Raw genomic sequence first — 14734 nt, 5'->3', positions numbered from 1 at the left:
CAGCACACCAGAAGTTTTAGAAGTCTAAAGGTCTGTGGCAGGATATTCTTTCCAAAGGGAAACACAAATTTCTGTGCCTTATACTCCCACCACGAAGGGCTCTTGCTATTTTGGAGACAACATACACATCTAAGTATGCTGCTCAAGTCCTCTTACAGGGTTTACCAGGCATCTTTTAGGTAGAGACCAGTGTAAGGGAAGAATTCCTAACTGGCACTGGTTGCAGTGCAAGCAGCTCTATCATTGTGTAGTGGGGCTAGTGGTGGTAAATTTCATGTCAATTCCAGATAGGAGAATTAAAGTGAAGGCTCCAAAATTTTGGAGTAAAACCATGACCATGTTGGCAAGTGACCATCCTCATTTTGAGAAATTGCTCTTGGCTTGCTATGGGGCCCTTCTGGAAACTGAACACTTTCTGCATTGTACACCAGGGAACCATGCTCTCTGGGTGTTTTTAGGCATGCATATCAGGGTTCAGTTATCAAATAGATATGGTACAGTGAGGCTAGTTTCCATGTCTTGAAACCACAAATAAGCAGCAGAACGTGTTGCTCACATTTCTAGCAGATTTCCTCTTCCTGCTTCCCCCTCAGCTAACACCTAGGGCCACGTACAGAGTCCCAGATGACCACTTGGCTAAGGGGAAGTAGTCAAGCTTGGTTTCAGATGGTTCTACCAGGAATGCACTGAACAGCACTATGGTCTCACTCCAGGATGGCCCTGGGGAATGGCAAAGAAAGGAAACACTTTCAGGAGGCAGAACTTTGAACAGCATATTTTAAACTTTTTATTCTCTATTTTTCTGGAAAGGCTCAAGTACCCCTGAATCATGGGTAATGGTTAAAATCTGGTCACCTAATCGGTGACCTAGAAGAATTAAGATTAGAAGATTTATGACAAAAAAGCTTGGGGAAGAATTTGTGGCCAGAACTCTCAGAATGGGCCCAGAATATTTGTATCTCATGTGAATGCTCAGCAAAATATTCCCATGGTGGAGGTTTTCAGGAACCAGAGACCAGAACAACACACTTGGATGTCATTCTGCTCCCTTCCCAGCCACTTCAGTACATGCACAAGTCGTTCATGAACAGTGTGGCCCTGCTGGCTGGGGTGGAGTCTATCTGTGGCCCTAACACAGACTTCCCGTCATGAGGATGATGTAATTTTTCCATTTCTCCATGTCAGCAAAAAGTGGTGAAGAATGATAAACGGTAAGCTAAAAAATTATAGAGGCCACTGCAATAGTAAATGACTATCTACAATATTTTTTCCTAGCCTTCTGGGTTCTTAGGATTCAGAAGTTTTAGTACCAAAGGGAAGAATAAGTCTACCAAGGGACACCTGGATGATTTCATTGAACTGAAAGCTGGGGCTGACACATGGATATTTCAGGCTTCTCAAGGCACGAGGCAAATAGGTGAACAAGAGGAATATGGTATTGGTTGTGACAAGTGGTTCTGATTAACACAGGGACATAGAATTGTTGCTACATGAGGTGGTGGGGAGGATAGGGTGTAAATGAAACACAGGTGCTTCATCAGGTTGCTTTCTTAGGCTACCTGTCCGGTGGGAGTTAAAGGAAGATATTCCCACAGTCCTATCCAGGAAGTTCTCTCTGAGTTATTTATTCATTCAACAATGGATACTACTAATTCCAGACACTATACTAGGCCTCAAGGATACAGCAATGAAAAAGAGACAAGAAACAAAATAAATACCCAAGTAGACAAGAAAAATGGTAAAAGATGATAAACGATAAGCTCTCCCCTCTCAAAAAAAAAAAGGCTATTGCAATAGTAAGTGACTACTCAGATTGAGCCATCAAAGAATTAACAGTTAAACCAAGGTCAAATTGGCACTAGGATCCAACTATGCAATTTATGACTGAGTGTTTGGGACCCTCTATCACTTAGAGACCACAGGGAAGGATGAATGCAAGCAAAGACCCTGGTAAAAGCATCTCCCCACAATCTGTGCTACTTACAGTCTGTCCAGTAATGTCCTTTTTCTCCTATCCAGTATCAGAGTTTGTTTTTGACCATCAAGAACCTTGATGGGGGCACTCCAGATAGTAAGGCCATGGGTACTTTGTCTTTCCTTATCTATCTTTTTCTGCATATTACATTAAAAAGCAGGTGTTATTTTTGTAGCCAGAAACTATCTGAAAACAAAATTAATTTGCAGTTACTTAATGCACGGAGAAAAAGCTTGGATATGAGGACATCAAAATATGGCAATTTCTAGATGGTAGTTTTATGGGAAATTTTAATTTGTCTATTTTTTTATTGTCAAATATTCTATGAGGCTTTAATAATTTAATTTTTTAAAATTAACGTGTCATTGATATACAATCTTATGAAGGTTTCACATGTGCAACATTATGGTTTCAACATTCATCCAAATTATCAAGTCCCCTCACTGCACCCTATTGGAGTCACTGTCCATGAGCGTAGGAAGATGCTGTAGAGTCACTACTTGTCTTCTCCATGGTGTGCTGCCTTCTCTGTGACCTACCTGTATTATGTTTGCTAATTATAATGCCCCTTGATCCCCTTCTTCCTGCCTCCCACCCACCCTCTCCAACCCCTTCCCTTTGGTAACCGCTAGTCCCTTCTTGGAGTCTGAAGTCTGCTGCTGTTTTGTTCCTTCAGTTTTGCTTTATTGTTATACTCCACAAATGAGTGAAATCATATGGTACTTATCTTTCTCCACCTGGCTTATTTCACTGAGCATAATACCCTCTAGCTCCATCCATGTTGTTGCAAATGGTAGGATTCATTTTCTTCTTATGGCTGAATAATATTCCATTGTGTTTATGAACCACATCTGCTTTATCCATTCATCTACTGATAGAGAGACTTTAGTAATTTAATTTTATAGTAAAATTATTAACACAAAAAAACTTTGTAAGCACTCTCCTCAGTCATCAAAATATTTCTTAATATATGTATACTTACATGTGCAATTATTCATATAGATAAATATATAATACTGACATCTTTTAAAGACTGAAAAGCACAAAGACAAGTAAAAAGAGTAATAAAATATTAACAAATGCCAGTGCAGAATGAAGAAGTGTTAACATGTTGTCATGTTTGTTTCCAGGGTTTAAAAAAATTGACATTCAAATCCTGCCAATCCCATTCCTCTCTCCAAAATGGGAACTGATATCATGAGATTGGAGTGAATCTTCCCTGTCATTGTTATTTTGTATACATTTGCATCTATCTTTCTCTGTCTCTCTGTCCCTCTGTACTCTATCTTATCATTTTCTCTATATTTCTAGCTCTGCAGAAATAAGCAACAGAAGAGGCTTTTCCTTGAGCAAGGCATTGGTCACGCCTCAATTAGAACTCATGTAAGTGACGTTCCTTTGTAATGACGTCAGTGCCGTTAAATACAAAAGGGGATTCAAGAATCATGCAAAAATACAGTTACTGCGAACCATATGTCAGAGTGGCCCTGTTCCAATGCACTGGGCAAGTGCACAGATGTGTTGGTCCTAATTCCTCTACATGCAAAATGTATTCTTTCCACAGGGTAACTAAGCTACACAGGACTAATCTTTTATCACCCCCCTTCCCCCGCCCCTGCCAAAAGTGACCATGAGTCTCTGGGTGTGTCTGTCTGTCCTCACCTCCCAAACCAACTTTTACTTTTCATCCACTCTGTCCTTCGGGCTTTCAAAAGGAGACAGTGTCTGCTAATTATTACTTGGGCTTGTTGACTGACAGATGAATCCTAGCAGACGAGTTCCAGTCACTGTGCTGGCTCAGTCATTTTAAGCTCCTCATCTCCAGGTGAAGAGGGAAAGTCCTTGCTTTCCCTGGGGCTAAAGGAATGTGGGGCATCAGCCAGCAGGTGCTGTGATTTGTTTGCTCTGGGGAGGGAGTCATGAGAGCAAATCTGATTTAGACCTTCTAACCCAGTGGTTTCCAAGGTTGCCCATCAAAATCACCAGGGAGCTTCTTAAATGCTTGGGGCCCACTCCCACAAGGTCTGGGGTTGGGCTTGGGCCTTCATGTGTTTAAAAGGACAAATATTCTACAATTCCACTTGTATGAGGTATCTAGAGTAGTTAAATTCAGAGCTAGAAAACTAAGTGGTGGTTGCCAGGGGCTGGGGGAGGGGCACAGGGTATTAGTGTCTAACAGGTGCAGAGTCTCCTTTAGGGAACATGAAAGAGTTCTGGAGAGGGATGGAGGTGACAGTTATCCAACAGTGTGAATGGACTTAATGCCACTGAACTGTTTACCTAAAAATGGTTAAAATGCTGAATTTTATGTTATGTATGTTTTTTCTTACTTTTTTTTTTGCTATTATTAATGTACAATTACATGAGCAATAGTATGGTTACTAGACTCCCCCATTATCAAATTCCCACCACATACCCCATTACAGTCACTGTCTATCAGCGTACTAAGATGCTATAGAATAACTACTTGTCTTCTCTGTGTTATACAGCCCTCCCTGTATCTGCCCCCCTCCCCGCTACATTATGTGTGCTAATCATAATACCCCCTTTTCCCCCTTATCCCTCCCTTCCCACCCACTTCCCCAGTTCCCTTCCCTTTGGTGACTATTAGTCCATTCTTGGGTTCTGTGAGTCTGCTGCTGTTTACTCCTTCAGTGCTTTCTTTGTTCTTATACTGCACTGATGAGTGAAGTCATTTGATACTTGTCTTTTTCCACCTGGCTTATTTCACTGAGAATAATACCCTCTAGCTCCATCCATGTTTTTGCAAATGGTAGGATTTGTTTTCTTCTTATGGCTGAATAATATTCCATTGTGTATATGTACCACATCATCTTTATCCATTCATCTACTGATGGACACTTAGGTTGCTTCCATTTCTTGGCTATTGTAAATAATGCTGCGATAAACATAGGGGTGCTGCTGCATTCTTAGGGTAAATTCCAAGGAGTGGAACTCCTGGGTCAAATGATATTTCTATTTTGAGTTTTTTGAGGAACCTTCATACTGCTTTCCACAATGGTTGAACTAATTTACATTTCCACCAGCAGTGTAGGAGGGTTCCCCTTTCTCCACAACCTTACCAACATTTGTTGTTGTTTGTCTTTTGGATGACGGCCATCCTAACTGGTGTGAGGTGATATCTCATTGTGGTTTTAATTTACATTTCTCTGATGATTAGTGATGTGGAGCATCTTTTCATGTGCCGTCGGCCATCTGAATTTCTTCTATGTTATGTATGTTTTACCACACACACACACACACACACACACACACACACACACAAAGTGAAAAAGAAACTATTCCCTGGTGACTGTAATTTGTGGTCAGGCTAAGAACCACCTTATGCTATGTGGGGTTCCGTTTGAAGGGTGGGCCTGCCCTCTTGCTTGAGTGGGCTCCCTACTCCTCAGGAGGCTCAGCAGGGCTCCATTCCAGTTTCAATTATTGCTGCTACCAGGGGGCAAGAGCTTTCACTTTTCCTTTGAGATTTGGTCTGTCCCCTGCCCGAGGCCTGTCCTGCAGCATTTCTGTATCCAGTAGTAACATGTCTGGGTACATGGCTGAATGGCATCCTCTATCAGCAGGGGTTTTATTCTCTGGTGTCTTCTGATACCTGCAACTGGAGCCTCCTCCTTCTCTCCCCTCTCTTTTTCCAGGATTAGGCATGTTCAGTTTGACTCATGCAGGTTTAAATCACACAGGAATAACTAGTCAGTTGATGTCAACTAGGGATGACATGTGTCCATGGCAATGACGAGTTCTTTGCATCTTCTCGAATCTAGCTTGTAATTCAGGTATTAGCAAGGGCACTATATCTTTTGAAAATGTATATGAAGTTGACGGCCCTGCCCCACCCTTTGGGGGTGCAGGAGAGTCCAGTTTCCAGGGCCAGGTTTTTTGGACAGGGCTGGGGTTTCCCTCCCATCTGAGTGAATGTGCTCTAGCAGTGTTCTCACTTGCAAACATGTTCTGCAGTGGTGTGCTTTGCTCTATTTTTGCATTGAGCCAGAGGGGATACTCAGCCCCTTTTCACTGATTCCCACCTCCACTCTTTGGAAAACAAAACAAAAATACTTACAAAGGTATTTATTTGTGCAGCAGGCTTTATTACATGTGTGAGGAGGATGATCGGGGAGTATATCATCCCAAAGCAAAATTCTCAGTATTGGGTATTATATATTTTTGTTCTTAAAAGTCCTTCAGTAATATCACATAATTCTATTCAAATAAAGTCCCCAACCTGGCAAAACTAGCCTAAGATGTTAGAAGTCAGGAGGAGAGTGGTTAGCATCAGGAGGAGTGGCTGGGAGGAATTGTGAGGGGGCTCCTGGGGATTCTAGAGAAATTCTATTTCTTGATGAGATGCTGGTTACCCAAATGATTTTTGGGAAAAGCTATTGAGCTGTACACTTGTGATTTGGGTATTTTTCTGTATTTATGTTATGTTTCAATAAAAAATTCATATTAAAAAATAAAGAACAAAGAAGAGCCCGCCAGTAACATCCTGCCCAGGCATCCTGCTCTTATCTCTCTCTCTCCATCCAGACTCTTCCTGCAGATCAGCACAAGAATCCTCCCACCTACCTGGCATCTGCGCGCCAGAGGTCAGTTTTGGGTTTTGAACTAAGCATTTTCAGAAGGACCAAGAGAAAAGCAGACACAGGAGCCTGTTGTCAATGGTGAGCCTGTGCAGAGATGACCCTTCTCACACCCTTCCTCCTAAACCTCCTTGAAGCAATCACACCTGGGGTACTGGGAAGACTCATCCAGGTGCCCACTCCCCATGGGCCCATCTTATTCCCTCCACTCCTGCACATCAGCCCTTCCTCTGGAAACCCTTGTCGGTCAGAAGAGAGACTCAGTCTCTGCTGCTGACCTTACAGAGAGGTCAGCACCTCCCCACAATGAGATGTCGGAATGACACACTCTGAAGTCGTCCAGGAGCTAAACTGCCTCTGGAAAACAGGAAGATGGCTCATGCGATAGATAGGAAGTCAAACTGTGGCTCTCAAGACATGTCAGTCTGCCCACCAGCGGGCCTCCTCAAAGGACGTCCCATGCTTCCACACAATCTCAGCCCTGGGCTTCTTGAGCTCCATTGCTGGGGCCTGTTAGCATAGTGGTACTGACGCCAGGGTTCTTGTTCATGGAGCCGAAGAATGAACTTTGTAAACACTCAAGGTAGAAGAGCAAGGTAGAGGCTTTTATTTAGACATAAAATGAGAGGACAGAGCTCCTGGCTGTGATAGTACTGGCAAGAGGGGACAAGAGAGTCCAGGGTGGTGCGTTGTCTAGAGGATTTATAGTTGGTTGAGGATTTTCAGAAATGTGGGTAAAGGGCTCAGGGTGCAGACTTGTACCACCTACCCTGCCCCCAAGGTGGGCTGGGTTGTTGTCTGTTTGCTAGGGCTGTCTACAGTGAAGCCATGGGTTATGCTGAGATACCCTTCTTTATTTGCAGAAGACTCAAACATTCCAGGCCAAGTTGCTCCTGGCCTTTTGAGCTTTAACTGATCTCACTGAAGATGTCTATATTCCTAGTCTGGTATCTTTACCCTAGAGAATTAGTGTGGCTTTGCATAATGTTTAACACAGAGTTTTGACAGGGACTTCTTTGCATATTGTTACATTATTCTGACTGTAATTATCTTGCTCTGCTTTTCTCTGGAGGCCCTCACCCTACTCTGCCTAAACCCACAGTCCCTGTCTCAGTACCTGGTACTGGCCTTTCACTAGAAGGAGCAAGGTGCCAGGCTGCAGATGGTGCCAGCACATTAGCACATAATGCTGAGTGGCAGCAGAAGATGATGAGGAAGCCCAGGATCTCCAGTGGGTGGGGACACATCATCACACATGGCTGCAGTGGCCGTCCATGCCTTGAAAACCTGTATCAAAGGCCAAGTCCTTGGCTGCCCAGCTTCATGTGCTGGCATGCTAGTCACATGTGGTTCATTAGGGCCACTGCATGTTCAGCAGGAAAAGTGACAAACCCAGTGACCTGCTGCCCTGGCCTGTGGAGTAGAACCAGTTCCTCAAGCTCTTCCCTGTCCCCATCACCATCTTTTATCCTTGGAGGACAGAAAAACTTAGCAAGGGTGCTATGAAGGAGGCACCTACTTCCCCGACCTCTCCTACAGGTACCTGCTGCCTCCACCTCTGTCCTCATGCCCCCTGGTAGGACACAGCCCAGGACTCTGCACAGGGAATGCCTGCCCCTTCTATACTGCCTAACAGTGGCTGAACAGCTAGGCTTACGGTGGGCAGAAGGAGGTGCCTCAGTACTACCACGTGGCTCCCTGTGCTTTCGCTGATACCTCTGTTCTGTCCAGGAGGCAAACTAATGCACAAGAATGGCACCTGCATGACAAGTATGTTCATTATTGTGATCATAGTATCAGTACCCCAGGTTTCACTAGCCTGGGACTACAAGTCCAGTCCAATTAAGAAGAGTGCCCACATTTTAATGGCTCTTAGGCCCCATCTGACCACAGAGGGTCTTAGGATCTTGCAGCTTCCCTTCAGCTCCTGTGCTGAGGGAGCCTGGAACCTCACTGCCCTAGAGTGGGTCCTGACTCCTGCTCTGTCAGCATGCTGCTGGCCGCTGCCGACATACTGCCCACACTACCTGCTGGGCTCTGATCCCACAGCTGCTGCCCTCAGCAGCCCCCAGAGAAGTGGCAGCCTCGCCTCCCTGCCCTCTCCTGGCCCGTGGTGTTGCCAATACTGGGGGGGTCCTCTCCTGCTGCTGACTGAGCTGGATCTCTGGGGCTGGGGCTGCACAATGTCCTCAACAGCTAGGAGGGCCCTGGTCATGCTTGGTTTAAGTCTCTGCCAGTTCTCCCAGGAAACGATGCTTGTGCAAGTGAGCTGGAAATAGCTCTTTTTCCACTGGAGATGGAGGCCCACAGGAAGATTCTCTGAGCTCTGTGGGGCTCTATCCTTCTGCAAGACTACTGTCCTAGGTCTATCTTCTTGAAGCATATACCTGCAGCTGTGGTAGGCTGGGTTGGGGTCAAATTGAGGACCAGCCCCACAGTTCTTCTGAAACCACTAAGTCACTAGGACTCCCTGGGTTTGCAGCATAAGCTGCCTTCCTCCTTTGCAGCAAATATTTTTTTTTTGAGAGGGCATCTCATATTTATTGATCAAATGGTTGTTAGCAACAATAAAATTCTGTATAGGGGAGTCAATGCTCAATGCACAATCATTAATCCATCTCAAACCTAATTCTCATCAGTCTCCAATCTTCTGAAGCATAACGAACAAGTTCTTACATGGTGAACAAATTCTTACATAGTGAATAAGTTCTTACATGGTGAACAGTACAAGGGCAGTCATCACAGAAACTTTCGGTTTTGATCATGCATTATGAACTATAAACAGCAGTTCAAATATGAATATTCATTTGATTTTTATACTTGATTTATATGTGGATACCACATTTCTCTTTATTATTATTATTTTTAATAAAATGCTGAAGTGGTAGGTAGATGCAAGATAAAGGTAGAAAACATAGTTTAGTGTTGTAAGAGAGCACATGTAGATGATCAGGTGTGTGCCTGTAGACTATGTGTTAATCCAAGCTAGACAGGGGCATTAAAACATCCATGGATGCAGAAGATTTCTCTCAAAACAGGGGGGGTGAGGTTCTAAGCCTCACCACTGCTGATCCCCAATTTCTCACCTGATGGCCCCCCTGCGACTGTGCCTGTCTTAGGTTGTTCCTCCCTTGAGGAATCTTACCTGTCTCTGGCTAACCAGTCATCTTCCGGGGCCATACAGGGAGATGTAAAGTTGGTAAGTGAGAGAGAAGCCATATTGTTTGAAAAGGTTAGCTTTTTACTTCTTTGCAGGTTTATGCCCTGTGGCTTCTATGCCCAGCATTTGTCTTGAGGTATCTTTATGACGTGGAGGAATTATGATACTCGGTAAATTCGATATGAGGCACGAATTCTATTTAAAGGTTTTAATTAGGAAGGAAGAAGAAAAGCTATAGAGGTAGCAGACGGAAGAAAACATGGGAGGATTGATTATTTCTTTGACATATCTTCTTGTAGAGTAACTTAAGCATGTATAGGTTTTAAAGTACTAACTAAATTGCGCACACACATTAACATAATAGGAATACAGTTACATAACCAAAGCAGATCTATAATTACCAGCCATCTCCAGTGAAGCCAAGAAAACCAGTTAGGCACCCTAGGCATTTATGAAAATTTGTCTATGATATGATGGATATTGTTCAACTGTACTTGAATAGTCTGAGAGAAATCAGACAAATTAAAACAACTCATTCCTGGGAACTGTTCACATCCCATATGTTCTTTTAACAGTAGATAGTCTGTAGTCATAAGATTTTGGAGCGCTACAACTTGCACTTCTCCTAATTCTTGGTTGAGTTCCAACAGTATAGATCCAGTCAAATTTGTTGTTTTACTGAAAGCACAGGCCAGCTTAGATATCTCCTTCTTCATTCCAATGGCAAGCCCAGGAACCGGTGGGATGGGTGCAGCTACAACTGCAGCATCACCTGGATCTTTGTTGAGGTTTTTTGATGATCATCTTCTGGTATGACTCTTCCAGAGAGTGCTGATTTTGGAAGTTCTTCATATCGTATCTTAGTTCATTATCTGGGTAGCGAAATTAGGCTTGGATCCTCTGTATAAACACAAACAGACCCTTTGCCCTCACTTTGATATGTCCTTTATACCATTGTGTAGAACTCATTGGAGGTCACCACACAGGAACTGCTTTTTTTTTTAAGAGAAAGGAATATTATCAGAAAACAGTACCTCCATAGCCTATCATCTGATACCCTTTAAGTGATCAAAATTAAGTATATTTAAAGCATGCATTAATTGTTGATTTACAGTTAGTTTTATCCTATCAAGGAGTAATCCCCCTTTTCTTTCTTTTTTTATCTTTAATCTACACTTACATGAAGAATATTATGTTTACTAGGTTCTCCCCTATACCAGGTCCCCCCTATAAACAACTTACAGTCACTGTCCATCAGCATAGCAAAATGTTGTAGAATCACTACTTGTCCTCTCTGTGTTGTACAGCCCTCCCCTTTCTCCCTCCCCCCCTATGCATGCTAATCTTAATAACCCCTTTCTTCTTCCCCCCCCTTATCCCTCCCTACACACCCATCCTCCCTAGTCCCTTTCCCTTTGGTACCTGTTAGTCCATTTTTGGGTTCTGTAATTCCGCTGCTGTTTTGTTCCTTCAGTTTTTCCTTTGTTCTTATACTCCTCAGATGAGTGAAATCATTTGGTATTTCTCTTTCTCCGCTTGGCTTATTTCACTGAGCATAATACTGTCCAGCTCCATCCATGTTGCTGCAAATGGTAAGATTTTCCCTCTTCTTATGGCTGAGTAGTATTCCATTGTGTATATGTACCACATCTTCTTTATCCATTCATCTACCGATGGACATTTAGGTTGCTTCCAATTCTTGGCTATTGTAAATAGTGCTGCGATAAACATAGGGGTGCATCTGTCTTTCTCAAACTTGATTGCTGCGTTCTTAGGGTAAATTCCTAGGAGTGGAATTCCTGGGTCAAATGGTAGGTCTGTTTTGAGCACTGCTTTCCACGATGGTTGAACTAATTTACATTCCCACCAACAGTGTAGGAGGGTTCCCCTTTCTCCACAGCTTTGCCAACATTTGTTGTTGTTTGTCTTTTGGATGACAGCCATCCTTACTGGTGTGAGGTGATATCTCATTGTAGTTTTAATTTGCATTTTCAGATAACTAGCGATGTGGAGCATCTTTTCATGTGTCTGTTGGCCATCTGAATTTCTTTTTTGGAGAACTGTCTGTTCAGTTCCTCTGCCCATTTTTTAATCGGATTATTTGTTTTTTGTTTGTTGAGGCATGTGAGCTCTTTATATATTTTGGATGTCCAGCCTTTATCGGATCTGTCATTTACAAATATATTCTCCCATACTGTAGGGTTCCTTTTTGTTCTATTGATGGTGTCTTTTGCTGTACAGAAGCTTTTCAGCTTAATGTAGTCCCACTTGTTCATTTTTGCTGTTGTTTTCCTTGCCCGGGGAGATATGTTCAAGAAGAGGTCACTCATGTTTATGTCTAAAATGTTTTTGCCTATGTTGCTTTTCTAAGAATTTTATGGTTTCATGACTTACATTCAGGTCTTTGATCCATTTTGAATTTACATTTGTGTATGGGGTTAGACAATGGTCCAGTTTCATTCTCCTACATGTAGCTGTCCAGTTTTGCCAGCACCATCTGTTGAAGAGACTGTCATTTCGCCATTGTATGTCCATGGCTCCTTTATCAAATATTAATTGACCATATATGTTTGGGTTAATGTCTGGAGTCTCTAAGCTGTTCCACTGGTCTGTGGCTCTGCTCCTGTGCCAGTACCAAATTGTCTTGATTACTATGGCTTTGTAGTAGAGCTTGAAGTTGGGGAGTGAGATCCCCCCTACTTTATTCTTCTTTCTCAGGATTGCTTTGGCTATTCGGGGTCTTTGGTGTTTCCATATGAATTTTTGAATTATTTGTTCCAGTTCATTGAAGAATGTTGCTGGTAATTTGATAGGGATTGCATCAAATCTGTATATTGCTTTGGGCAGGATGGCCATTTTGACGATATTGATTCTTCCTAGCCATGAGCATGGGATGAGTTTCCATTTGTTAGTGTCCCCTTTAATTTCTCTTTAGAGTGACTTGTAGTTTTCAGGGTATAGGTCTTTCACTTCTTTGGTTAGGTTTATTCCTAGGTATTTTATTCTTTTTGATGCAATGGTGAATGGAATTGTTTTCCTGATTTCTCTTTCTATTGGTTCATTGTTAGTGTATAGGAAAGCTACAGATTTCTGTGTGTTAATTTTGTATCCTGCAACTTTGCTGTATTCCGATATCAGTTCTAGTAGTTTTGGAGTGGAGTGTTTAGGGTTTTTTATGTAAAATATCATATCATCTGCAAATAGTGACAGTTTAACTTCCTCTTTACCAATATGGATTCCTTGTATTTCTTTGTTTTGTCTAATTGCCTTGGCTAGGACCTTCACTACTATGTTAAATAACAGTGGGGAGAGTGGGCATCCATGTCTAGTTCCCGATCTCAGAGGAAAAGATTACAGCTTCTCGCTGCTCAGTATAATGTTGGCTGTGGGTTTATCATATATGGCCTTTATTATGTTGAGGTACTTGCCCTCTATTCGCATTTTGATGAGAGTTTTTATCATGAATGAATGTTGAATTTCATCAAATGCTTTTTCAGCATCTATGGAGATCATCACGTGGTTTTTGTCTTTCTTTTTGTTGATGTGGTGGATGATGTTGATGGATTTTCGAATGTTGTACCATCCTTGCATCCCTGGGATGAATCCCACTTGGTCATGTTGTATGATCCTTTGATATACTGTTGAATTCTGTTTGCTAATATTTTATTGAGTATTTTTGCATCTACATTCATCAGGGATATTGGTCTGTAATTTTCTTTTTTGGTGAGGTGCTTGCCTGGTTTTGGTATTAGGGTGATGTTGGCTTCATAGAATGAGTTTGGGAGTATTCCCTCCTCTTCTATTTTTTGGAAAACTTTAAGGAGAATGGGTATTATGTCTTCCCTGTGTGTCTGATAAAATTTTTAGGTAAATCCGTCCGGCCCAGGGGTTTTGTCCTTGGGTAGTTTTTTGATTACCATTTCAATTTTTTGCTCGTGATTGGTTTGTTTAACTTTTGTGTTTCTTCCTTGGTCAGTCTTGGGAGGTTGTATTTTTCTAGGAAGTTGTCCATTTCTTCTAGGTTTTCCAGCTTGTTGGCATATAGGTTTTCATAGTAGTATTTAATAATTCTTTGTATTTATGTGGAGTCTGTCGTGATTTTTCCGTTCTCATTTCTGATTCTGTTGATTTGTGTTGATTCTCTTTTTCTCTTAGTAAGTTTGGCTAGAGGCTTATCTATTTTGTTTATTTTCTCAAAGGACCAGCTCTTGGTTTCATTGATTTTTTGCTATTGTTTTATTCTTCTCAATTTTGTTTATTCTCTGATCTTTATTATGTCCCTTCTTCTGCTGACTTTAGGCCTCATTTGTTCTTCTTTTTCCAGTTTCAATAATTGTGATGTTAGACTATTCATTTGGGATTGTTCTTCCTTCTTCAAGTGTGCCTGGATCGCTATATATTTTCCTCTTAAGACTGCTTTTGCTGCGTCCCACAGAAATTGGGGCATTGTGTTGTTGTTGTCATTTGTTTCTATATATTCCTTGATCTCTATTTTTATTTGTTCGTTGATCCATAGATTATTTAGAAGCATGTTGTTAAGCCTCCATGTGTTTGTGAGTCTTTTTGTTTTCTTTGTAGAATTTATTCCTAGTTTTATACCTTTGTGGTCTGAAAAATTAGTTGGTAGAATTTCAATATTTTGGAATTTACTGAGGCTCTTTTTGTGGGCTAGTATGTGGTCTATTCTGGTGAATGTTCCATGTGCACTTGAGAAGAATGTATATCCTGTTGCTTTTGGATGTAGAGTTCTATAGATGTCTATTAGGTCCATCTGTTCTAGTGTGTTGTTCAATGCCTCTGTGTCCTTACTTATTTTCTGCCCGGTGGATCTATCCTTTGTGGTGAGCGGTGTGTTGAAGTCTCCTAAAATGAATGCATTTCAGTCTGTTTCCCCCTTTATTTCTGTTAGTATTTGTTTCACATATGCTGGTGCTCCTGTATTGGGTGCATATATATTTAGAATGGTTATATCCTCTTGTTGGACTGAGCCCTTTATCA

At 42.0% G+C, this 14734-nt stretch overlaps 1 pseudogene; it reads left to right on the top strand.

The window, feature by feature from the left end:
- The window catches only part of LOC118973515 (large ribosomal subunit protein eL21-like), a 44942-nt pseudogene that overhangs the window by 10063 nt on the left and 20145 nt on the right, over positions 1-14734 (top strand).

The sequence above is a fragment of the Manis javanica genome, chromosome 3 (assembly GCF_040802235.1).
Source record: "Manis javanica isolate MJ-LG chromosome 3, MJ_LKY, whole genome shotgun sequence".
In the NCBI taxonomy this organism is placed as follows: domain Eukaryota; kingdom Metazoa; phylum Chordata; class Mammalia; order Pholidota; family Manidae; genus Manis; species Manis javanica.
The sequence above is the reverse complement of the archived record's forward strand: the minus strand, read 5'-3'. Positions and strand labels throughout refer to the sequence as shown.